This window comes from Carcharhinus amblyrhynchos, chromosome 25, assembly GCF_965287045.1.
Source record: "Carcharhinus amblyrhynchos chromosome 25, sCarAmb.v2.hapA, whole genome shotgun sequence".
In the NCBI taxonomy this organism is placed as follows: domain Eukaryota; kingdom Metazoa; phylum Chordata; class Chondrichthyes; order Carcharhiniformes; family Carcharhinidae; genus Carcharhinus; species Carcharhinus amblyrhynchos.
This window is the reverse complement of record NC_137348.1, coordinates 29,270,851-29,295,279: the sequence shown is the minus strand read 5'-3', so window position 1 is coordinate 29,295,279 and position 24,429 is coordinate 29,270,851. Positions and strand designations below refer to the sequence as shown.

General features: G+C 43.2%; 1 protein-coding gene across 2 annotated transcripts in view; it reads right to left on the bottom strand.

Annotated features, from left to right (window-relative positions):
• LOC145358357 (uncharacterized) overlaps nucleotides 1-22,657 on the bottom strand; it is a 112,869-nt gene extending 90,212 nt beyond the window's left edge. For both annotated transcript variants that reach the window (XM_080212315.1, XM_080212314.1), the window contains exons 1-7: nucleotides 22,612-22,657; nucleotides 18,929-18,982; nucleotides 14,978-15,085; nucleotides 10,845-10,898; nucleotides 7,351-7,404; nucleotides 3,894-3,938; nucleotides 1,667-1,712 (exon numbers count right to left, since the gene is read on the bottom strand). The gene's annotated coding sequence lies outside the window, so the exon portion shown is untranslated. The remainder of the gene's footprint in view (nucleotides 1-1,666; nucleotides 1,713-3,893; nucleotides 3,939-7,350; nucleotides 7,405-10,844; nucleotides 10,899-14,977; nucleotides 15,086-18,928; nucleotides 18,983-22,611) is intronic.
• Between the last annotated feature and the right edge of the window lie 1,772 nt (nucleotides 22,658-24,429).

Sequence of the window (24,429 nt, the reverse complement as noted above, 5' to 3'; positions counted from 1 at the left end):
TTTTTAAAAAAAGCTATGTGTCCTGTATAAAAATTATCATAATAGGTGAAAAACATCTTTTCAAACAGCGTTATTCGTTTCTCAGAGTTACAAAGACAATGTGCAGAGCGGGTGAGGCAAACCCCTGATCAATCTCCTTGCTGGCTCTGAAAACAAAATCAAATTCAAACCGAATCCAGTTCATTGTCTCCAAAAAAGAGAAATACTAGATCCAAGCTGACAAGAATGAGCATTACACCTGACCTCAGGCTTGATCCTACACTTGATCTTAACCAAAAGGCTGAGAAAACATCTTGTTTCAGAACATCATTCACTCCGCAACGCATTCTCCACTTTGACTCCTTGAAGCTGTTATTGGATGCAGGAGACTGACTGTACTTGTTTCAGGTTTGGAACACCCCATTATCCAGGCACTTTGTGTGCTTTGGGCTCAATGTCCACTGGGAGCTCATAGAATCCCTACAGTGCAGAAGGAGACCATCGAGTCTACACCCACTCTGTGACAGAATATCTTACCCAAGCCCTCTCCTTTCTCCATGCCCATAACCCTGCACATTCATCATGGCTAATCCATCTGGTGAACTGGTGCCACAACAATAATCTTGCCTTCACTGTCAGTAAAATGAAGGAGATTGTCATCAACTTAAGGAAGCATAGTGGGGGATATGCCCTTGTCTACATCAATGGGAATGAAATAAAAATGTTCGAGAGCTTCAAGTTTTTAGGCGTACAGATCACCAATAACTTATCCTAGTCTCTCCATGTTAATGTTATAGTTAAGAGAGCCCACCAACACCTTACTTTCTCAGGAGACCAAGGAAATGTGGCATATCTGCTATGGCTCTCACCAACTTATACCAATGCATCAGAGAAAGCATTCTTTCTCATTGTTGGTGTGGTTCTTGCTCTGTCCGACACAGCAAGAAACTACAAGGGTCGTGAACATAGCTCAGTCCACCACTCAAACCAGCCTCCCATCCACTGATTCAGTCTACACTTCCCGCTGCCTCGGAAAAGCAGCCAGAGTAATCAACGACTCCACACACCCTGGACATACTCTCTTCCACCTGCTTCCATGGGGAAAAAGATACAAAAGTCTGCGGTTGCGTACCAACCTATTCAAAAACAGCTTCTTCACTGCTGCCATCAGACTTTTGAACAGACCTACCTTACATTAAGTTGATCTTTCTCTATACCTTTGCTATGACTGTAACACTACATTCTCTCTTTCCTACTCTATGTACAGTATGCTTTGACTGTATAGCACACAAGGAACAATACTTTTCACTGTATACTAAAACATATGACAATAATAAATCAAATCAAATCTAACCTGCAGATCTTGGAACAGAAACCAAGGAACTATTTACCATGGCCAATCCACCTGACATGTTTGGACTGTGGGAGGAAACCAGAGCACCTGGAGGAAACACATGCAGACAGGAGGAGAACGTGCAACTCCACACAAAGACAGTCACCCGATACCGGAATTGAACCTGGGTCCCTGGCGCTTTAGTTAAATTGTGAAACCCAAATGAAAAAGTTACAGTTGACGTACAAAAAAACTTTTTTTCCATGCTGAACATTTTGACAAATAAAGTTTAAATACAAAGAATGTAAAATGGTTATAATCTGTATTAAAAGTACAGAATGGGAACCTGTGTACCAGGCTTTCCTTCAGGACCGCGTATTCCTTGTTGGCCCTTTAATCCCTGCAGAGATTAAAACATGTTTTGAATTAAACTTTGTGCAAAACAGAAGGACAAAATATTAAGGTGCCTTAAAATAATGAAAAAGCTATCAACAGTACAATGTCTATACTGGTTGACTAAAACAAAACTAATTCAGGTAAAACAGTCAACAGTAGGATCCTGCAATTTACATCCATTCACAAGTCCATAGAATTCCTTAAATAGAAATCAAAGAGATATCACAATCCCTCACACCTCAAATAATTAAAGCTGCAGCATTTTTCTTATACATTGATGGGATGCGTTGGCTGAGTCTATATTCACTACTCATCCTTAATTGCTTCCAGAACTGAGTAGCCACTTCATTTGAGTCTGGAGTCGCATGTAGGCCAAGCCAGACCAGGTAAGGACAGCAAACTTCCTTCCCTAAAGGGCATTAGTGAATTAGATGGGCTTTTCCCCTCTCACAGGTTATAGATACCAGAGTTCTATTAATTTTAAATTTCACCATCTGCCTTGCTGGGATTTGAACTTGGGCCTGGCCTCTGAAACATAAGATATAGGAGCAGAATCAGGCCATTCGGCCCATTGAGTCCACTCCGCCATTCAATCATGCCCGATATGCTCCTCATCCCTATTTTCCTGCCTTCTCCCTGTACCCTTCAACTCATTACCAATTAAAAAACTGTCTAGCTTCTTCTTAAATTTACTCACTGTCCCAGCATCCACTGCACTTTGCAGTAGTGAAATCCACAATACCCTGGGTCTCTGGATTACTAATCCAGTGACAATACCTATTATTTCTCTGCCTCCCTGCTCGCTGTGCTGTGACTATAGAATAGCATAAAGCAGTCAGCAAACTGGAGTTAGGCCACTGATTAAAAGAGGATTAGTCAGCACCTCCTCAGGACGTGCAAATAAACCTCATAGACAATTAATTACTTTTGAAGTGGAATCAGCATTGTTTAGTAGGCAGTCTGTGCACTTAGACTTGTCATGTTGAGATTAGCCACAAATGAGCTGTATCACGTATTAGTCTGTGGAGCATAAAGGGAGCTCTGTTTGCGGTGCCTGGATGTTTGAAATAGGAGACAGCCGGTGAAAACATGAAGGGGTTGAAAATCAATTGAGGGAGGTGGTGCAAAACAGTCATTAATAAGTCAACAGCATGTTTTTTCCAACTCTTCATTCCAATTTCCATTAGACTCTTCAAAAACAATCATTGAGAAGAGTGCAAGAGATGTGGCAGGTTAGCCATTCGCTATTTTGTGCTATAAGACGGATTTTGCCCCCAGGGTCTTTCATAATGTTTGAAAGAAAAGCAAATGTAAGCTTCCCAAATGTGCTTTCACAACAGGCTGGGGTTACACTGCAACTCAAATTGGTGAGAGATAGTTTCATACAATAGAGATAGTTTTCCTCCAATACAAAAGGAGGCCATTCGGCCCATTGAGTCTGTACAAACCACAATCCCACCCAGGCCCTTTTACTGTTACTCCACATATTTACCCTGCTAATCCCCCTGACACTAGGGTCAATTTTACCACAGCCAATCAACCTAACCCATACACCTTTGGACCGTGGGAAGAAAAGAGAGCACCCAGAAGAAACCCACACAGACACAGGGAGAACGTGCAAACTCTGCACAGATAGACATGGAAGTCGGAATTGAACCCAAGTCCCTGATGGTGTGAGATAGCAGTGCTAACCACTAGCCAGAGCTAATCGATGTTGGGGGTTCTTACTGACTGTTTAAAGTGAGATTATGAAACCAAACTTTTGAACTGTGTTTTGTGCACTACTGCAGGAACAGGGCTTTACAAATCATCAGGCTGGTTTCTAACCTGTTGGATGCAGATAAAACTGGGATTTGGATTTGTTTTATGACCAAGACAACAGTTCTTCTTGTTTCCTTATTACAATAATCACCACTAAAAATTGAGAGTTTATAATATTTCATTCAAATTTATCTGCTGTCAACAAATAATACACAATATCAGCAGGATGCTATTGGATAATTTTTTTAAAGTACGAACACAGACTTGATGGGTTGAATGGCCTTCCACGCACGGGATTGGAATGTTCTACGGTTCTATGTCGACTTTGACTTTTTGCCATATTATTTAGTGACTGTGCGTCTGTCATATACACTGTCACGCTCACATGAATTTAAACCGTGTCAGTCTCAATAAATTCACTTACGGCTGGCCCAGGTAATCCTACTAATCCTCGCTGGCCTGCACGCCCCTGTTTAAAAAAAATACACAGAAGTTTAAAACAATTAAATCAAGGAAACCTCTCTGCAGACTGTTGAGCATTATAAAACTGCAAAAAGTGTTCTCAACTGTTACGTTCATTTTGGAAAACACTTTGGGCGCCACCTCACCTGGCATTCACGCCACGCTCCCGCTGCAGTGAAGTCATAGAATTTGATGGCCAGCTAAAATGTTCACTGCGGCGGGATGGGAAAATCCCGCCAGCGTGAACGGTGACAAGATTCCAGCCCTTATTTTGAAAATAGAGGAGTTGTGGTGGGGCAATGATAGTGTCAGCACTGATGGGCCAGAAGCTCCGGGTTTGAGTCGGACATCAGGACTTGCTAACCATGATGTGGCTGAACAAGCTGATAATCAGGCTGGGAGCCCATCTTGCCCAAGAGGAAGAAAGTCTGTATGAAGGCATAGAACATAGAACATGACAGCAAAACAGGCCCTTCACCCCACAAGTGCTTATAAAAATTCTTTATATATATCTGTGAATGGAAGAGATCAGTAAGGTTACTGCTTACAGCTGTATGTTGTAAAATGTAATAAACAAATGTTTAAGAGGCAGGGTGCTGAATTTGACAAGAAAAAAAAGCTTCATGTTAATACAACATTCTTTCCCATCAAACAATTCATTGCTTTTTAAATGCTGGGGTGAGGGGGCATTGGAGACTCAGGGAGTGGAGAGGAGGGTGCGACCTCGGGACCTGGTGGTTGGGGAAGAGCCGGGGCACCCGTAGTGGGATTGGAGAAGGTCAATGGAGCTGGGGTTTGGGTATGTACAATCTTGGAGACTTTTTGGGAAGGTTAAAAGCGGCTGGGGGGGATGGGTGTGCAGGATCAAGAACAAAGCATAAAAGAAAAGTACAGCACAGGAACTGACTCTTTGGCCTCTCATGATGCCTAACCAAACTAAAAGAAACCACCTTCTTCCCTTACTTAGTCCACATCCTTCTGTCCCCTTCCTATTCACGTACCCATCCAGCTGCCTCTTAAATGTTGCTAATATTTCCTCCACCTTCTCTGGCAGCGTGTTCCAGGCACCCACCTGTGTGTGTGTGTGTGTGTGTGTGTGTGTGTGTGTGTGTGTGTGTGTGTGTGTGTGTGTGTGTGTGTGTAAAACCTCCCCCCAGCCCCCCACATCTCCTTTAAACTTCCCCTCTCTCACCTTAAACCTGTGCATCCTCATTACTGACACTTCCACGCTGGGGAAAAAAACCTCCGATTATCCACCTCGTCTGTGCCTCTCATAATTTTGTAGATCTCTATCAGGTGCCCCCTCAGCCTCTGTCTTTTCAATGAAAACAATCCTAGTTTATCAGCCTCTTCTCATAGTAAATGCCCTCAAGACCAGGAAATATCCTGGTGAACCTGCTTTGCACTCTCCGCAAAAAGCCTCCATGTTCTTCTGGCAGTGCAGTGAACAGAACTGGAGGTTTTTCGGGAAGGTCAACAGGTTCTTAGGTTAGCACCTGGATCCAGGAAGAAAGGTAAAGGCTCCAGCCTCACAAGCCTACCAAATCTCTGACGTGATAAACTGCCAAGTTACCCAATGCTCAGGAAGTTAAAGTTGAAAAGAAGAATAACTATAAGGTTTGTAGCCTCACTGTTATATTTAAAGTTCCAACTCATCTTGTTGGATTGGTTTTGTCACCAGCCCAATATCTGGCCTCAGTTAATGCTGGAAGTGTTCGAGACAGGTTCTGACCTGAACACAGATCTTGCAGACTTTAAATTACCCTCACCCTTCCCACCCCTACCCAACAAAACCCAGGATTTTTTAGATGAAAGAATATCCCTTTATTTCACTTTCTGTATCTGATTTGGGTTTGAATAAATTATTTTAACTGTTTCGGACTCAGTCCATTTGACCTATCAACTCTGCACTGACTCATCTTCTCCAAGGCCTATTCCCGTAATCCCACATATTTACCCCATTAATCCCTCTAAACTAGACATCTTCAGACACTAAGGGACAATCTAGCACAGCAAATGAACCGAAGGAAACCCACGCTGTGTGCAAATGCCACACAGTCATCCGAGGCTGGAATTGAACCTGCGTCCCTAACGCTCTGAGGCAGCAGTGCTAACCACTGTGAACATGAGAACATAAGAAATAGGAGCAGGAGTAGGCCATCTAGCCCCTCGAGCCTGCCCCACCATTCAATAAGATCATGGCTGATCTGAAGTGGCTCCGTTCCACTTTCTCCCCATTACCCTTAATTCCCTTGTCTACCAAAAACCTCTCTACCCGTGTCTTAAATATATTTAGCGAGGTAGCCTCCACCACTTCAACGGGCAGAGAATTCCAGAGATTCACCACCCTTTGAGTGAAGAAGTTCCTCCTCAACTCCGTTCTAAACCGCCCCCCCTTTATCTTGAGGCTGTGCCTTCTAGTCCTGCTATCCTTTCTGAGTGGGAAGAATCTCTCCACCTCTACCCTATCCATCCCCTTCATTATCTTATACGTCTCAATAAGATCCCCCCTCATCCTTCTAAACTCCAGTGAGTACAGACTTCTGTGCCACCGTGCTGCCTCTGCTTGTTTATTGCTCATTAACAACTCTTCTGTCTGACTGATTAAGGAGATACAGAACGGTTGTCTTTTTTACACCGATTCCAGATGCCCTAAAAAAGGTGCCGTGCTATTTGACTGGCAGTAACCTGACATAGAAAACCCCATCAAATATTTTTTGGACGAGTACAGGCCTATCAAATGGCTGGTGCTATTCATTCACCATTCGCAGCAGAATCTGGCCTGCTGGTGTGAGTTATCAGCCTGAAATGGTCACTCACTTTCTCTCTCCACAGATGCTGCCAGACCTGTATTTCCACCATTTTCTCCTTTTAACTTAAGGAGTCATTGGCGATTGGTTCCACTTCTGGTAATAACTTCCTGGTTGTCTCCGAAAATCAGCATTTAGATGCAATCAAAACGGTCGGGATTCTCTGGCTGCGCTGGTCTATAAGCAGGAAATTCCTGCCCGGCCGCCAATGGGGTTTCACGTTCTCCGCAACCTTGCCCGCTAAAATTCCAGTGGCAGGCTGGATGGGAGGATTCCAGCCAATACATTTGGATAAATATGAATTTGGAATTTCTCTTGCGAATTTACATAAATTCAAACAGGGTGATGGTGAATTTGGCACTGATTCAGAATAGTCACAGGAACACGATCAGTCGGACTAACATCAATACAGGGAATGTAGACCGTGTGGGAACGTAGACCGTGTGGAGTTGATGGTGAAAGGAGCTATCGAACAAACCAATCTATAGAAAACAATAAAGATTGGGTACAACATTCAGCAAGTCCTTTTGATACAGGTCATGGAGAGAATTTTCTCCCCCTGTATTACTGCTTTCCTTTTCAAAGCTTTTCCTTCAAATGAGTACAAACCCTGTGTCCTCTGGATCCTCGAATTCCTTTGGGGCCATCAGGTCCTCGGTTTCCCTGAGATACAAAAAAAAAGCAAAAGCAAAAGCACTTGGGATAATTTGTAATTTTCTTGTGAAAGCTTATGGCTGTTCTTTTCCAGCATAATACCCAGTATAAAACTTATCGTCTTGTTTGATGTAATTCAGCCTCCTTACACATTTAACTTGTTTAATGAGGAATTGGGAGTTTTTCCCCTTGGTTGATTAAGAAGGGAGAAACAGATAAGGGCTTAGAAAGAAAAAGGAGTTTGAATTTACTGCCATGTGATGGGAAATTGCAACAAATCTGTAGGCGCTGGATATAGCGCTTAGGGCGAATGAGATCAAGTTTATGGGGAAAAAGCTATTGAGTTGGACAATTAGCCATGATTGTGATGAATGGCTCGACGGGCCAAATGGCCTCCTCTCCTGCTCCTATCTTCTATGTTTCTATGTCTATGTTTCTATGATGGGCTTGGTGACCTGACAACTAAGGGTATACTGACCTGCAGTAGTCAGATGCTGATGAACCAGGCTGATTCTTTCATTGGGTCTGGAGGGGTAAACCTATGGACGCCAACACCATAACTGGAGGAGGACTTCGCTTGACAAATTTCTGTCCTGGTAAGTCTGAGTGACTAAGACATCTATACAAACATACATTGCTATTTCTAAAATTTTTTAAATAGAACAAAGATCTCAAAAATGCCTGACCCTACATCTGTCTGTAACTGCCTAACACAGGAACATAGGAATTAGGAGCAGAAGTTGGCAAATTCAGCCTTTGAGCTTGCTCCACCATTCAATCAGATTATGGCTGATCTCTCAAATCCACCTCCCCACCAGTTCCCCATGTTCCCTTATCTCTTTTTTGTTATTAGAAAATATCCATCTCCTTCTTGAAACCATTCAATGATTCAGACTCCATCTTGCTATGGAGCAGTGAGTTCCATAAATTCACCACCCTCTGCAAGAAGTAGTTTCTCCTCATCTCAGTTTGAAATCTACCGCCTCTCAACCCACACTTGCGACCTCTTGTTCTAGTTTGCCCCATAAGGGGAAACATTTGGTCTACATTTACTAATGAATCCCTTTTAAAGTTTTCTTAGCTGGAAAAGGAGCTCTGTCTGGGTGGAGTATCTGATCTACATTACTCCTGCTGGAAAATCCATCACCTACAAGACCGATTCATCCTTGCATGCCTATCACGTATAGTCAACACCACCAGAAAAGCGAGTTGTACAGCATTGGTTTTCAACCCACAACCTCCTCGGAACTCTGGAACCCACACAAAACAATAGTTATTTTCTCTATGGTCTCTGTACTGTAATTTTTTTACTTAGCCTATCCCTGTCTTTATTACCTGCGTGTGGAGACGGTATTACAAACTTTATTGTATTTTGAGTTGTGCAACAAACTTTTTTTAGTCCCTCCAATTTACAAGTGTGCAGTGGGCTAACTAACAGAACATTGGATCTAAGAGGAACTGAAGGGTTAGGAAACAAGCTGCCACTTATAAAAAAGGAAATAAATCAAAATATCTTCCTGCTTGTGGATGGGTGGTGACAAGCAATTAGTGCTGTTTAAATTAATCCCCCTCTTGTCTGTTACAGTAAGCTACAATGTTGTAGCTCATTAAAACCCAAGAGCACCATTATTTACACTGGGGACCCCGTAAGCATTGGTTTTTGCTTGATCTGAACTCAAAGGTCTCAGGAACAAACAGCAAAATATTGTGGATAGGGAACATCTGGAACTGTAACAGAACAGAATGGGCACACTCAGCAAGTTGAGCAACATCTGTGGAAGACTGGGAGGCAGAGTTAATCTGTTAGGTCAACGTCCTCGGTCAGAGCTGGTCAGAAAGGTCTGCAACCTGAAATAGCCACCCTACCTTTCTTGCTCCACAGATGCAACCTGATAGATTGTAGGCAGAATTTCCCCTTCCCTGCCCGCCACAGGAATCGTAGCAGGTGGGGGGCAGACCCCCCCAGTGGGAATTTCCGGCGTTGGAGCGAGTGTAGCAGGAAAATCCTGCCCTGTTACAAGCATTTTCTGTTTTTATGTCTACGTTTTCTAAATGCAGGTGAATGTGGGTGTCTTTACCGAGGAAGAGTTTGCATTGTAAATCAGACAAGTCAAAATCAACATGGATTTCTTGAAATAAGGCTATTACTGGATTTTTAACCAATTCACTCATTACACTAATTGACGTCCTGCATAGACGTTCAGTGAAACAAATACTCATTCGTCAAAATAATACTATCTTAACTGCCAAATAAATCTGTTGCAACCATACTGTCAGAATAGGACAAAATTAAAATGGGATAAAATGCATTTCTTATAAAAATGGGACAAATATTCAAATAATCCTACAAATATTCAGTTGCTTCATCAGTGATGAGTATGATCTGTGATTAAATATATCAGATGGCCAGGGACAAGGTTATCACACTGTTTAGTCATTCTTAGTCTCATATTCTTGCAGGTTGTTTCATGACTTTAAAACCAAGCATCTCAGGGTTCTTTTGACCAATCTTCGCACAATCGCTCTATCTAGATGTGCGGGTGAATTCCTGCAAGGAATTTTCTCATTATCGTAGAATCCCTAAAGTGCAGAAAGAGGCCATTCGGCCCGAGTCTGCACCAACAACAATCCTATCCATAAGTATCCTCATATTTACTCTGCTAATCTCTCTAACCTATGCATCCCAAGACACTAAGGGGCAATTTAGCATGGCCGAAGCAGCTTATCTACACATCTTTGGACTGTGAGGGGAAACTGCAACACCCAGAGGAAACCCACACAGACACAGGGAGAACATGCAAACTCCACATAGAGAGTGACGCAAGTTGGGAATTGAACCCGGGTCCCTGGCGCTGTGAGGCAACATGCTAACCACTGTGCCACCGTACTGCTCCAATCTTCCATACGTTCAGTGGAAACACTGAAAAATTGCTCCAAATAGCATTGTCACGATTTAGCTGAGATTTCTTTGACTCTTCCACCACAGTTATGGTGACCAGGAGAGAGAACCTCCACAGAAATTCATTTCAATTACCCTGTACAACAAACAATAGGATTGAACTTTGAAACTTTCTCTAATGCGGGCGGCAGGGTAGCACAATGGTTAGCACTGCTGCTTCACAGCGCCAGAGACCCTGGTTCGATTCCCGGCTTGGGTCACTGTCTGTGTGGAGTTTGCATATTCTCCCCGTGTCTGCGTGGGTTTCCTCTGGTCGCTCCGGTTTCCTCCCAAATTTTGCGAGACATACTGGTTAGGTGCATGGCGCCGAACAGGCGACTACAGGAATTTCACAGTAACTTGCAACGTTAATGTAAGCCTTACTTGTGACTAATAAATAAATTTAATGCAACATGGTCAGTAAAAAGACAGACAAATCAGGTTTCTCAAAGATTTTGATGATTACACCAGTTCTTAATTAGAATTCATATCAGGACCTTGCCAAACTGACCTTGAATCCTACAGGTCCTTGCTGGCCTTGAAGACCTAAGGCTCCATCATCACCCTAAAAAAAAAAGTTCACAAACAGTGAATGTTAAATAAATAACAAATCACACACACAGCTTTCTCCAGAAATGAGGAAATAGCTATAATTCTGTGTAGGTACCGAGTCTACAATTTGATCAGTCTATCAATGGATTAGAATCATACAATGGACTCAAGGAATCCATACAATCAGAAGGAGGCCATTTGGCTTATTGAGTCTGCACCGACAACAATCCCACCCAGACTCTAATCCCATAACCTCATGTATTAACCCTGCTACTCCCCTTGACACTAACTGGCATGGGCCAATTAACCTAACCCACACATCTTTGGACTAGAGAGAATATTAGGGGTAAATCCTTCTAAATGTAAGTCTTTCCCCCAGGAACCAGCTTTGGGTTGCAAGTAATACTTCTGATTCGAAGGTCTGAATTTTCGCCAAGCTGGAATAGCTTATTTTAGCCAAAATGGTGCCAGAACCCAAACTTTGGAAATCCCACTCCAGTATATAGCATCTATCAATTTCATTGGTGAATGAGAGGAGTGGCGTGGATGGGCACAGTTGGGATGCGCATCGCACATTTGCAGTTCACAGAGGCAGTGACACATTTAAAAGTGCAATATTGGTCACCCAGATTTGTGAACCACAACTTTACAAATTTAATTGAAAAATCCAAACCTATTGGCATTATTTGGAGAGGTCAGTTTCCTTTGTGGACAGGTCACATATACCTTTTAAAGCTTGAATGTACATAAGGAATGGATAAGGCCTACGGAACTGTCACGCTGCCAAGTCATTTAAATTCCCCGCTCTTTACATTTTGAAAATAAGACCCATCTGCAGTTGAAAACAAACGGTGCTTGTCAACGTAAGTTTGAGTGCTATGACTATTGTATTTCTGTTTGACTATCACAATTTGATTGACAGTTCCATGTGGTCATAAAGTGATTAACTATCTTTGATGTAGGGTTATGCATCGAAATCTTTGTCTTTATTAGGGATTTGATACTTGAAGAAATTCAAATGTAATGAATGGACTTTTATCCATAAGAGTGTTTTATTTAATATAGTGAAACCTGTAATAGATACTTAGAACTTTGTTTTGCCTCAGCATGGTTTCATGGGTCTGCCCAGGGTGGAGCTGGGTATAATTGTCACAAAAACCCATCTGGTTTACCGTGGCTTTTAGGGAGGGAAATCTGTCATCCTTTACCTGCTCTGGGCCACATGCGATTCCTGCCCCATTGTACTGTGGTTGACTTGTGACTGCCCCCTGGAATGGTGTGGCAAACCAATTTGCTCATAGGCAATTAGTAATGGGCCTTGTACACCCTCATCCCATGAAAGGCTATTCAAGAAAACTCCTTCCTAGGCATGTGATATGTCAGAACGTTACACTCTCAAAGTTCTTTGAGGAGTACAAGTAAATAAAAAGCAACAAGCTATTGAATACAACTGCTACACATTTGTGCTAAAATTTGTCCAACTGAACTGGGTTGATTTAACCCTCTTTCTTCACTCACTCCTTGGGATTAAATTTCTGCAAGTTATCACCCAATTTTTCATCAACACTGAAACCCTCTGTTTTTAAATCTGAAAACAGTTTGCAGAGGTGGAGATTTGGCTGTGTGAACTCTAATGGACAGAAACTTCTAAATTGCACTCTGAGTTTACAACATTTTTTATTTCAAATTTCTTTGTTCCATCCAAAAAAATCAAATTCAAATTGAATCCAATTCATTGCCCTCACAAGAGAGACAAATAAGATCCAAGCTGACAAGGTGAAGCATTACACCCCAGGTTGGATTTGATCCAACACTTTGGGTGCAATCTTACTGGCCGTTCACGCCATGCTCCCGCTGCAGTGAGGTCGGGGAATTTGGCACCCAGCCAAATCTCGGTTCACTGCAATGGAATGGGAAAATCTTGCCAGCGTGAATGGTGGTGACATTCTGATCTTCATTTTAGCCAAAAGTGGCAAAGTGGCTTTGAAAAATTGCATTAGGCAACATGTCAGTTAAACCTCATTGGCTACACTGATCAGACTCTCCCCTTTGACTTTACAATTTTTAAAAACTTTTTTTTAAACTCCATTCTTAAAGTTACAAAGACAATGCTCAGAGTGGACTGTCAGACCCATGCCTTGCTTGCTCCAAAAACCAAACTCAAGTTGAATCCAATTCATGGTCCCCATAAGAGAAACAAGATCAAAGCTGACAAGATAAGGCATTGCATCGCATCCTGGGCTTGATCTGAGCCAAAATGTGATGTACTAAGGGGAAGACCTTGTGGCATGTTGGTACCATCCCTACCTCTGAACTGGAACTCTGGTTTCAGGTCCCCCTTAAGGGCTAGATGGCCATGGGAGGTGTGTTCATAATGTGGCCTCTTAGGTTGATTATCAGTTTGCAATTTCTTTCAATACCCCTGATGACAGGTGGTAAGAACAGGAATTTCCCTGGTCAGCCAGACTGCAGAAGGCAAATCACTGCTGTACTTATGGATAGTCACACATAATCATGAACAAAACCAGTGCAGCTCCATGGTCACCTCTTAGGACATGGTAGCTGAAGGATGGTGAACGTGCTTTGTACTGTAGTTGCACTATTACGCTGCAGATACATTACAATCATTCATTTGTTTTCATTATTGTCCACCTTTGCAAAAACATTGATGAGTGAAAATTGGAATGTTTGCGCAGCCCTGCAAAGGATGTAAAAATTCTGAATTGCTGAAGTTCGACTGAAGCAGAAAATAAGTTATTGCAGAGTTAATTTCACCATCCACCTATAGTTCAGCATTTGCCTCTCAACTATGCAGTACAAAGCTTCACAGAGGGATTTTCCCACCTTTGCAGTTTGCGTGGCATGTTTCCAGTGGCAGAGGTGGCTTGCCATTGACTGGCGGTGGATCTTCTGGTTCATCAATATCGATGCCGTTTTGCGTAGCTCACCAGTTGCATTGCTGGGAAACCTGCCCCAAGAGTTTGGCTATTTGTAGGATTGGACAATCAGCTGGTGGAAAGGGCTGGAAAATTCAGTCCTTGGTTGCATAGTAGACTATAACATTTGAGATAATAAGGAGGCAGCATAACTCGTTTTTTTTTAATTATTCATTCGTGGGACATGGGCGTTGCTGGCTGGCCAGCATTGATAACCCATGCCTAGTTGCCCAAGGGCAGTTGAGAGTCAACCACATTGCTGTGGCTCTGGAGTCACACGTAAGCCAGACCAGGTAAGGATGACAGATTTCCTTCCCTAAAGGGCATTAGTGAACCAGATGAGTTTTTACGACAATCAACAATGGTTTCACGGTTATCAGTAAATTTTTAATTGCAGATAGTTTTATTGAATTCAAATGCCACCATCTGCTGTGGCAGGATTTGAACTCGGGTCCCCAGAACATTAGCTGAGTTTCTGGATTCATATTCTAGTGATGATATCACTAGGCCATCGTCTCCCTTTTTTTGCTGAAACTGGGGGAAAATCCTTTCAAATTAATATTCCATAGAATCCCTACAGTGCAGAAGGAGGTCATTCAGCCCATTGAGTCTGCATTGACTCTCAAAGAATATCTTACTCAGGTCCACCCTGCCACACTATCCCCGTGACCCCCGCGTAGTTACCATGGCTAATCCACCTAACCGGCATACTTTTTGACGGTGGGAGAAAACCGCGGAAGTATAAAAAGGTTTGTCTTCACGAGATAATTATGGATGAAGTAGGCTACTCAGCTCATCTGAGCTTACCCATCTTTCATTGAATAACTTGAACAAAGGCCTAACTCAGCACAGGACACAGGTTGTGATGAATAAGAAAATGATTAATGGTTAGATGGAGGTAAATTTGAGTTTTAAATGTTGCCCCATTGAACAATGGAGAGAAGCTTAATGAGACAAGCAGGGTTGTGAGGCCCTCAAAGTATTAGAGCAGGAGAATACTGATTTCAAATCTGTGATGGTGTAAGAAGAATGAAGAATGTTCTTTACAAATATGTAACTTGAAAAATGACAAGTAATATAGATTCCAGCGTCTGCAAAACAATCAGAGAAAAGTAAAGGAATTCAATTTTTTTTACACGTTCCCTGAGCTACTCACTTCAAGTCCAGGTAGGCCAAGCTGTCCCTTATGTCCGGGAATTCCAGGGATTCCAGGTGGCCCTCTTGGTCCTGGGAATCCTCTCTTACCAGGCAACCCAGGTGGCCCCTAAACATAGCAACATTCACAAATCAGATTGTTCAATTGTTTCTTTTCTTGGCTAAAATAGCCAAAGCAAATTACGTGAAATACTGCATGTTTCTGTTTTAAATAATATTGCTGTGTAATTTTCTTTATTTTTCCTTTCAGGTTTTAACAAGCACATTCTAAAACTCAGTGGGACATCAAGTGACAGTCATACTTCTTGCAGTGTGCATATTCTTTTGAAACATGCTAATGTGACTGCCACAGGTCATTATATGCAATCCATTCTTTAGTGCAAAATGTGATCCTCAGAATGATTAATAGAGACCATATTCCAATTTTTCTTGACAAGAGCTGAAACAGCTATCAATCAATAGGGCAACACGGTGGCATGGTGGTTAGCATTACTGCCTCACAGCACCAGGGACCTGGGTTCAATTCCAGCCTTGGATCACTGACTGTGTGGAGTTTGCACATTCTCCCCGTGTTGGCATGGTTTCCTTTGGGTGCAACGGCTTCCTCCCAAAGAAGTGCAGGTTAGATTGATTGGCTATGCTAAATTGACCCTTGTATCGGGGGATTAGCAGGGTAAATCTGTGGAGTTACAGGAATAGGGTTCGGGTGGGATTGTGGTTGGTGCAGACTCGATAGGCCGAATGGCCTCCTTCTGCACTGTCAGGATTTTATGATTCTAATGTCCAACGATTGGGAAGTCATTGGATGGAACTCTTCCTGTCGAAGTGTGACAGCAGGCAGGAAGCACAATGGCTTGAATCTTATCACCATTCTTACCAACAGGGTTTTCTCTTCACGCTGCAGTGAATGGAGTTTTGGCTGGCCGCCAAATTCTCTGATCTCGCTGCAGCGGGAGTGTGGTGTGAACAGTCGGTAGGATTGCACTCAACATTGGAGCCACCACTAACATCATGTCACAGGTGGGGGGGAGCTGGAAACAGTCATATCCCGCTTTTACCTCAGTGTGAAGCATGATTTGGGCCTCCGACGGGATCTTCTGTTCCCGTCCCCAAACCCACCCGAAAAGGGAGCAGAAAATCCCCCCTCAATGGGTGGGATTTTGCAGTCTCACTCGGCGAGATCATAAAATCCCACCTGAGATAAGAGATTTCTGTAGTGATAGGGTTTAGGGCCATGTGTCATTCTGCTGTAACTCAATGCTGGGAATGTCTAGCCTATGCCATTGCTAGTTCAAATTATACCTATTTTTCTTCTGGCTTCACCTAGAAGATTAACTTTGAAAATAAATAATAACTTCCCCTAATAAGATCATAAGACATAGGAACAGAATTAGGCCACTCGGCCCATCGACTCTGCTCCACCATTCAATCATGGCTGATATTTTTCTCATCCCCATTGTCCTGCCTTTTCCCCATAATACCTGATCCCCTTATTTATCGAGAATCTATCTATCTCTGTCTTAAAGACACTCAATGATCCGGCCTCCACAGCCTTCTGTGGCAGAGTTCCACACATTCACCACTCTCTGGCTGAAGAAATTCATCCTCATCTCTGTTTTAAAGGATCGTCCCTTCAGCTTGAGGTTGTGCCCTCTGGTTCTAGTTTTCCTACTAGTGGGAACATCCTCTCCATGTCCACTCTATCCAAATCTTGCAGTATCCTGTAAGTTTCAATAAGATCCCCCACCTCTCATCCTTCTAAACTCCAACAAGTACAGACCCAGAGGCCTCAGCCATTCCTTGTTCCAGGGAACTTCCTTTGAACCTTTTCCCAGGCCTGCACATCCTTACTTAGATATGGGGCCCAAAACTGTTCACAATACTCCAAATGGGGTCTGACCACAGCCTTATACAGCCTCAGAAGTACATCCTTGTTCTTATATTCTAGTCCTCTCAACATGAATGCTAACATTGCACTGGCCTTCCTAACTGCCAACTGAACCTGCAAGTTAACCTTAAGAGAGTATTGAACAAGGACTCCCAAGTCCCATTGTGTTTGATTTCCTAATCATTTTCCCATTTAGAAAACAGTCAATGCCTCCATTCCAAAGTGCATAACTTCACACCTTTTCACATTGTATTCCATCTGCCACGACTTTGCACACGCTCTTACACTGTCCAAGTCCTTCTGTAGCCCCCCACTTCCTCAACACTACCTGTCCCCAATATATCTTTGTATCATCTGCAAACAAAGTAATGGTGCCTTCAGTTCCTTCTTCCAAATCGTTAATGTATATTGTGAAAAGTTGTGGTCCCAGCACTGACCCCTGAGGTACACCGCTAGTCACCAGCTGCCATCCTGAAAAAGACCCCTTTATCCCCACTCTGATTTCTGCCAGTCAGCCAATCCTCTATCCTTGCCAGGATCTTACCCTTAACACAATTGGCTCTTAACTTATTTAACAGTCTGCTATGTGGTACCTTGTCAAAGGCCTTTTGGAACTCTGAATAAATCACATCCAGTGGTACTCTTTTATCTAACTTCTTCCTTGTTACCTCGTCAAAGAACTCTAACAGGTTCGTCAGACATGACCTCCCCTTGACAAAGCCGTGCTGACTCAGTCCTATTTTATCATGCACTTCCAAGTACTCAGCAATCTCATCTTTAATAATGGACTCTAAAATCTTGCCAATGACCGAAGTCAGGCTAACCGGCCTATAATTTCCCCTTCTTAAACAGCGGTGTTACATTAGCTACTTTCCAGTCCTCTGGTACCCTCCCTGCCTCCAGAGATTCCTGAAAGATCACCATCAACGCCTCCGCAATTTCCTCAGCTATCTCTTTTCGAACCCTGAGATGTAGACCACCTGGTCCAGGTGATTTATCCACCTTCAGACCTTTCAGCTTCCCCAGAACCTTCTCCTTGAGTGATGGCCACCACACTCACTGTGCCCTCTGATTCTCCCAGGGTTCAGGCATCCCATTGGTGTCTTCCATCGTGAAGACCGATGCAAAGTAACTATTCACTTCCTCTGCCATTCCTTTGTTTCCTATTATTACTTCTCCAGCCTCATTTCCTTAATACTGGATCCCAGTATTTTCACAATGGCAAACATTAGGCTAACTGGCTTGTAGTTACCCACATCATGTCATGAATGGAAGAGTTACATTTGCTATTTTCCATTCTTAGAAACTGGAGAATTTTGGAAAATTACAACCAATGCAGTTACTATCGCTGCAGAGACTGCTTTTACGATCTGAGGATATGTCCATAAGGTATTTAGTTCAAATACTGTGAAGCAATTTCTCTTCTTCAGTTCTGAATGGTTTACCCCTTATCCTCAGATTATGACCCCTAGTTCTGGGCTTTGCCACCTTCAGGAACATTCTTTTGGAATCTAACCTGTCAAACCCTGTTAGAATTTTATAAGTTTATGTGAGATTCCCTCTAACTCTTCTAAACTCCAATGAATATAATCCTAACCGACTCAGTCTCTCCTCATATGACAGGCCTGGCATCCTAGGAATCAGCCTAACAAACTTTCGCTGTATTTCCTCTATAGCTAGGATATCCTTCCTCAGGTAAAGACACCAAAACTGCACATAGTACTCCAGGTCTGGCCTCACCAACACCCTATACAGTTGCAGTAGAACATCTCTATCCCCATGCTCAAATCCTCTCGCTATGAAGGTCAACATACCATTTGCCTTCTTTACTGCCTGCTATAGCTGCGTGCTTATTATCAGTGACATCAAGGTCTCGCTGACGTATCCACCTTTCTCAATACCTTTCCCCTGATGATTATGATTGTTTGAAGTTCCTCCCTCACTTTCCCCTCTTGATTGGCAACTATATCTGTGGCGTTATTCGTCTCTTCCACAGCGAAGACAGAGTGCGTGTGAGCAAATAACATGAGGCAAATAAATGTTTGATTTCTCAATGAAACTTACAGAATCTCCTTTTTCTCCAGGATCCCCTTGTGCACCATCTGATGCTCTTGGCCCCTGTCAAAGTACCAAAGTCAAAAGTTAGCAATTCCAAATAACAGAAACAAATCTTGATCCTGACATCTGATGCTTGTCAACTTTCTTCTGGAGATAAGCATTCTTGACATTGAGGCAAGTGATGTTTCCTTTCAGTGAAATAACCAAACGTTACACATGATTAAATTAGATGTTCATGTTCCAGAATTATTTTAACCTACATTCCAAGTTTTCATGCGTTCACCCATAACAAATTGAAAAATAGAGTTTCAATATTTTAAGGTGATTTGATGTAATTATACTCTCAGGTTACTAACTGCTGGGCTTCATCACTTTTAATCCTCAAAACAACTGAGATATTCTTTCCCCATTCTTTGGGTTTCCTCACTCTAAAAGCCATGCTGAGAGGACCAGTGGCCAACTTACTGTCAGCCCTGTTTTTTTTTATTCAATCGTCTGACCTGTGACCAGCGGTGTGCCTCAGGGCTCGGTGTTGGGTCCACTGTTCTTTGTCATTTCTATTAATGATTTCAATGAGAATATAGGACGTATGGTTAGTAAGTTTGCAGATGACAGCAAGATGGGTGGCAGGGTGGACAGTGAAGAAAGTTATCTCCAGTTACATTGAATTGTTGATCAATTGGGCCAGTGGGCAGATGGAATTTAATTTAGACAAATGTGAGGTGACACATTTTGGTAGATTGAACCAGGGCAGGACTTACTCAGTTAATGATAGGGCGTTGGGGAGAGTTACAGAACAAAGAGGTCTAGGGGTATATGTTCATAGCTCCTTGAAAGTGGAGTCACAGGTGGGCAGAGTGGTGAAGGCGGCATTCAGCATGCTTCGTTTCATCGGTCAAAACACTGAATACAGGAATTGGGACGTCTTGTTGAAGTTGTACAAGACATTGGTAAGACCGCACTTGGAATACTATGTGTGGTCCTGATCATCCTATTATAAGAACATAAGAAATAGGAGCAGGAGTAGGCCATCTAGCCCTTCGAGCCTGCCCCGCCATTCAGTACGATCATGGCTGATCTGTCGTGGCTCAGTTCCACTTTCCCGCCCTCTCCCCATAACCCTTAATCCCCTCTCTTATCAAGAAGGATTATAGGAAGGATGTGATTAAACTAGAAAGAGCACAGAAAAGATTCACTAGGATGCTACTGGAACTTGATGGTTTGAGTTATAAGGAGATGCTGGATAGACTGGGACTTTTTTCTCTGAAGCGTAGGAGGTTGAGGGGTGACCTTATAGAGGTCTATAAAATAATGAGGAGCACAGATCAGATAGATAGTCAATATCTTTTCCCAAAGATAGGAGTCTAAAACTAGAGGGCATAGGTTTAAGGTGAGAGGAGAGAGATCCAAAAGTGTCCAGAGGGGCAATTTCTTCACACAGGGGGTGATGAGTGTCTGGAACAAGCTGCCAGGAGTAGTAGTAGAGCAGGCACAATTTTATCTTTTAAAAAGCATTTCGATAGTTCCATGGGTAAGATGTGTATAGAGGGATATGGGCCAAATGGGATTAGCTTTGGGGTTTTAAAAAAAGGGCTGCATGGACAAGTTGGGCTGAAGAGCCTGTTTCCATGCTGTAAACCTCTATGACTCTATGATATGAGCATCGCTGGCTGGCCAGCTTTATTGCCATCCTCGGTTGCCCCTGTCTGGGCCATTTCAGAGGGCAGTTGATAGTCAACCATATTGCTGTGGCTGGAGTCATACGCAGGCCAGACCAGGTAAGGATGGCCGATTTCCTTCCCTAAAGGATATTAGTGAACCAGAAGGGTTTTTCCAACGATCGACAATGGTTTCACGGTCATCAGTAGATTCTTAATTCCAGGTTTTTAAAAAAAATTGTATTCAAATTCCACCATCTGCCATGGCTGGATTCGAACTCGGGTACCCAGAACATTAGCTGAGTTTGTGGATTAATAGTCTAGTGATATTACCACTAAGCCCTCACCTCCCTGCGTCTTGATCCAGCCTCTAAGTTGACACACAGACAGCCCAGGGGCCAAATCCCTCATTTTAGCCCATGCTTGTCAGGAACTGCCATGTCTTTCCTCAGCATTCTCCCTCGATGACAAGTCAAAAGGATAACTTTTTGTGTCCAACTTCTCCGCGGTACAGAGAACACAATCTTCCAAAGGAACAAGGATGATTTGTCATTTGGTTATGTTTACAAAGACAATGGTTTCCTTGACCATTGTTTGAATTCTAATAAAGTATTGTTAATGTAACCTTGTATCACAAGATAAAATACTTGTAAATCATTCTTATAGATAGCTGAGTCCCACATTTCAGGACTGTAAAGCTATGACCTGGGCTGAGGACAGTGATCAATTATCAATGATGTTGCTCATGGCATGATAGATCAACTACTTCACCTAGGCGGTACTTCAGGATTGGGTGTGACTTGCTTCCCTCATCTCAACGGGTTGTGAGATAGTTGATCAGTCCAATGCCCAGTGTGCAGACTCTGTGCGGCTGGTTGTGATTGAAGGAGTGGGTAGATGAGTTGTTTGGAGATTTATGCAGTCTCTCGACACCTCAGTGGTACCTCTGCCCCCGCCTTCGCTTTGGATTCTCTGCCCAGTGGGGGCAGAGAATCCAAAAAGAATCCCTAAACAGCGTTCCTGCCAATGGGATTTCCTGTTCACATTGTTCCTGCTCCACCCCAATGACATGATGGATTTCCCATCCAGAAAGGGCAGGAACCCCATTACCATAAATTTTAATCTAATTAGTGGGCCCCCCCTGCTGGACCTACCCCCACCACCCACTCCCCGACATTCAGATCTCCTCCCTCCCTGCAAACGTGACATTATGTCTGTGGGGTTTGAGACAGCTGTGGATTAGTGGGAATATGACAAAGAGAACCCGTCAATGTGCAGTTAGGTACAGCCTGCAGGGGACAGAGGGCCATACCTGGGCAATGCCCCCAGGGGCAGTGCCAGTGGGCAGTACTGATGGCTTTCATTGGGGTAGTTTGTGGTAGGGGGGTGGAATTACCTGTGTCCCTAGGAAGGAATTTCCCTGCGAATGCTGGGGTGGGGGTTGGGGGGGGCCTTGTGTCCATGGCAGAGGACACGGCTGGAGGAGCCTCCATTGGGGTGGCCTGGCCTGTAGCAGGGTTCATTGGCTCCCATGTGCATGGGGGAAGGGAGTTGGGGGGGGGGAGGTAGGGGCTTCCCATGTGCGTGGAGGGGGAATCCTTGTTTTTGCTTTATTTTGATTGGTGCACCCTTCTAAAACAAAAAGGGGACCCAATCTCTGATTGACCGAGATTGCTAGTGGGATGGGCCCATTCAGATCCCAGGCCCCCAGTATGGCAGCATGGGACCCTCCTGTGAGATTTTAATGTCAAAAAAAAATCGGAACAGCCTGCAATGCAGCTGGCAGGCTACACACTGCTTTCCCTGCCTGAGGTTAAAAAAACCCCCCAGAAAATCCTAGCCAAAGTCTGTGCCTTGTTGAGTGAACCTTCTCCATTATGATCAATTGACTTAATTTAGGGATCACTCTACACCTTTATCTTCTTAAAGTAATCACTACATGCCCATCGTTTGAAGGCAGCCAGTAATCACATTTCATTGTGCAAAATTCATTAAATGCCGAACTGTACAGTAATTAAAAATCAGTCTTACTGGGTTGCCTGGAGGGCCTCTGATCCCTGGCGGTCCTGTCAAACCCTGAAACAGATATGGTCATTTGATTAGGCACAGTTATAAGAAGCTTATATTAAGAAATGAAATGAACAATGTGCCAGTATGTGTTCATGCCTAAAGCAAATGTTCCACAATTGACCAGCGCTCTCATAGGATCGAACCTTCAAATACACATCACCATAAGTCCATAGAATCCCTACAGTGCAGAAGGAGGCCATTGGCCCATTGAGCCTGCACCAATCATAATCTCACACAGGCCTTATCCCCATAACCCCATTTATTTACCCTACTAATTCCTCTGACACTAATGGGCAATTTAGCATGGCCAATCAACCTAACCCACATATTTTTGGGCTATGGGGGAAACCAGAGCACTCAGAGTAAACCCCCGCAGACACGGGGACAACGTGCAAACTCCACATAGTGACCCAAGGCCAGAATCAAACCCGGGTCCCTGGTGCTGTGAGGCAGCAGTGCAAACCACTGTGCTACTGTGCCACCCATGTTATGCTATGCAAGAGAGAGATCACTTTAAGGGCAATGGATACTCGGCTCCAAATCACCACGTTTACTTTGAAAGCAATTAAGTTTTAATCAAACCAAGCTATCCCATTGGCATTGCCCTTTGACTGATCTGTCATAACTTTACACTCATGCACTTTATTACATTTATTGCCCTTCAATGATCAATAATCACACGATAAAAGTCCACTTGTGCAAAGTTAGAATTTCTTTTTATTTATTCGTGGGACATGGGTGTCGCAGGCTGGCCAGCATTTATTGCCCATCCCTAGTTGCCTTGGAGGGCAATTGAGAGTCAACCACATTGCTGTGGCTCTGGAGTCACATATAAGCCAGGATAAGGACGGCAAATTTCCTTCCCGGGAGGACATTAGTGAACCAGATGTATTTTTCTGATAATCGACAATGGTTTCATGGTCATCAGTAGATTCTTAATTCCAGACATTTCTTATGGAATTAAAATTCCACCATCTGCTGAGGTAGGATTCGAGCTGGAATTTCCAGAACATTTGCTGAATTTCTAATATAGTGATAATGCCACTAGGCCATCAGCTCTTCTCCATCTTACTTTGACAGGTATGAGGGGCATGGCCAAAGTGGATAGTCAGAAGCTTTTTCCCATTGTGGTAGAGTCAATTACTGGGGGGCATAAGTTTAAGGTGCGAGGGACAAGGTTTAAAGGAGATATACGAGTTAAGTTTTTTTACACAGAGGGTGGTGGGTGCCTGGAACTCGCTGCCAGGGGAAGTAATGGAAACCGATACGATAGTGACTTTTAGTGACTGGACAAATACATGAATTGGATAGGAATAGAGGGACACGGTCCCCGGAAGGTAGAGGTTTTTAGTTCAGTTGGGCAGCATGGTTGGTGCAGGCCTGGATGGCCGAAGGGCCTGTTCCTGTGCTGTAATTTTCTTTGTTCTTTGACAACCTATATCAAAATTACTGCTGAGTTTCAATATTAACGTTTACCCGGTAACTTCCCGGCAAGGTTCACTTTAAAATTTTACTAATTGTCACAGTCGATACGAAAAGCTTAGGAATATGTTTGGCTCAAATTAACTTATTTCTTTAGAAAGGAAAGAGTGATTCAGTACTGGGAATTGAATTGGAACAAAGAGCTGATGTGAAAACAGGAGAATAATTGGGAAATAGTGATCACAACACAGTCAATGAGAAAAATAGCAAGGATGAGAAAGAGATAGATTCTAGACTGGAAAAAGGCAAAGCACAATGACATAAAAGGGATTTGTCACAATTCACTCAGCAGAAAGG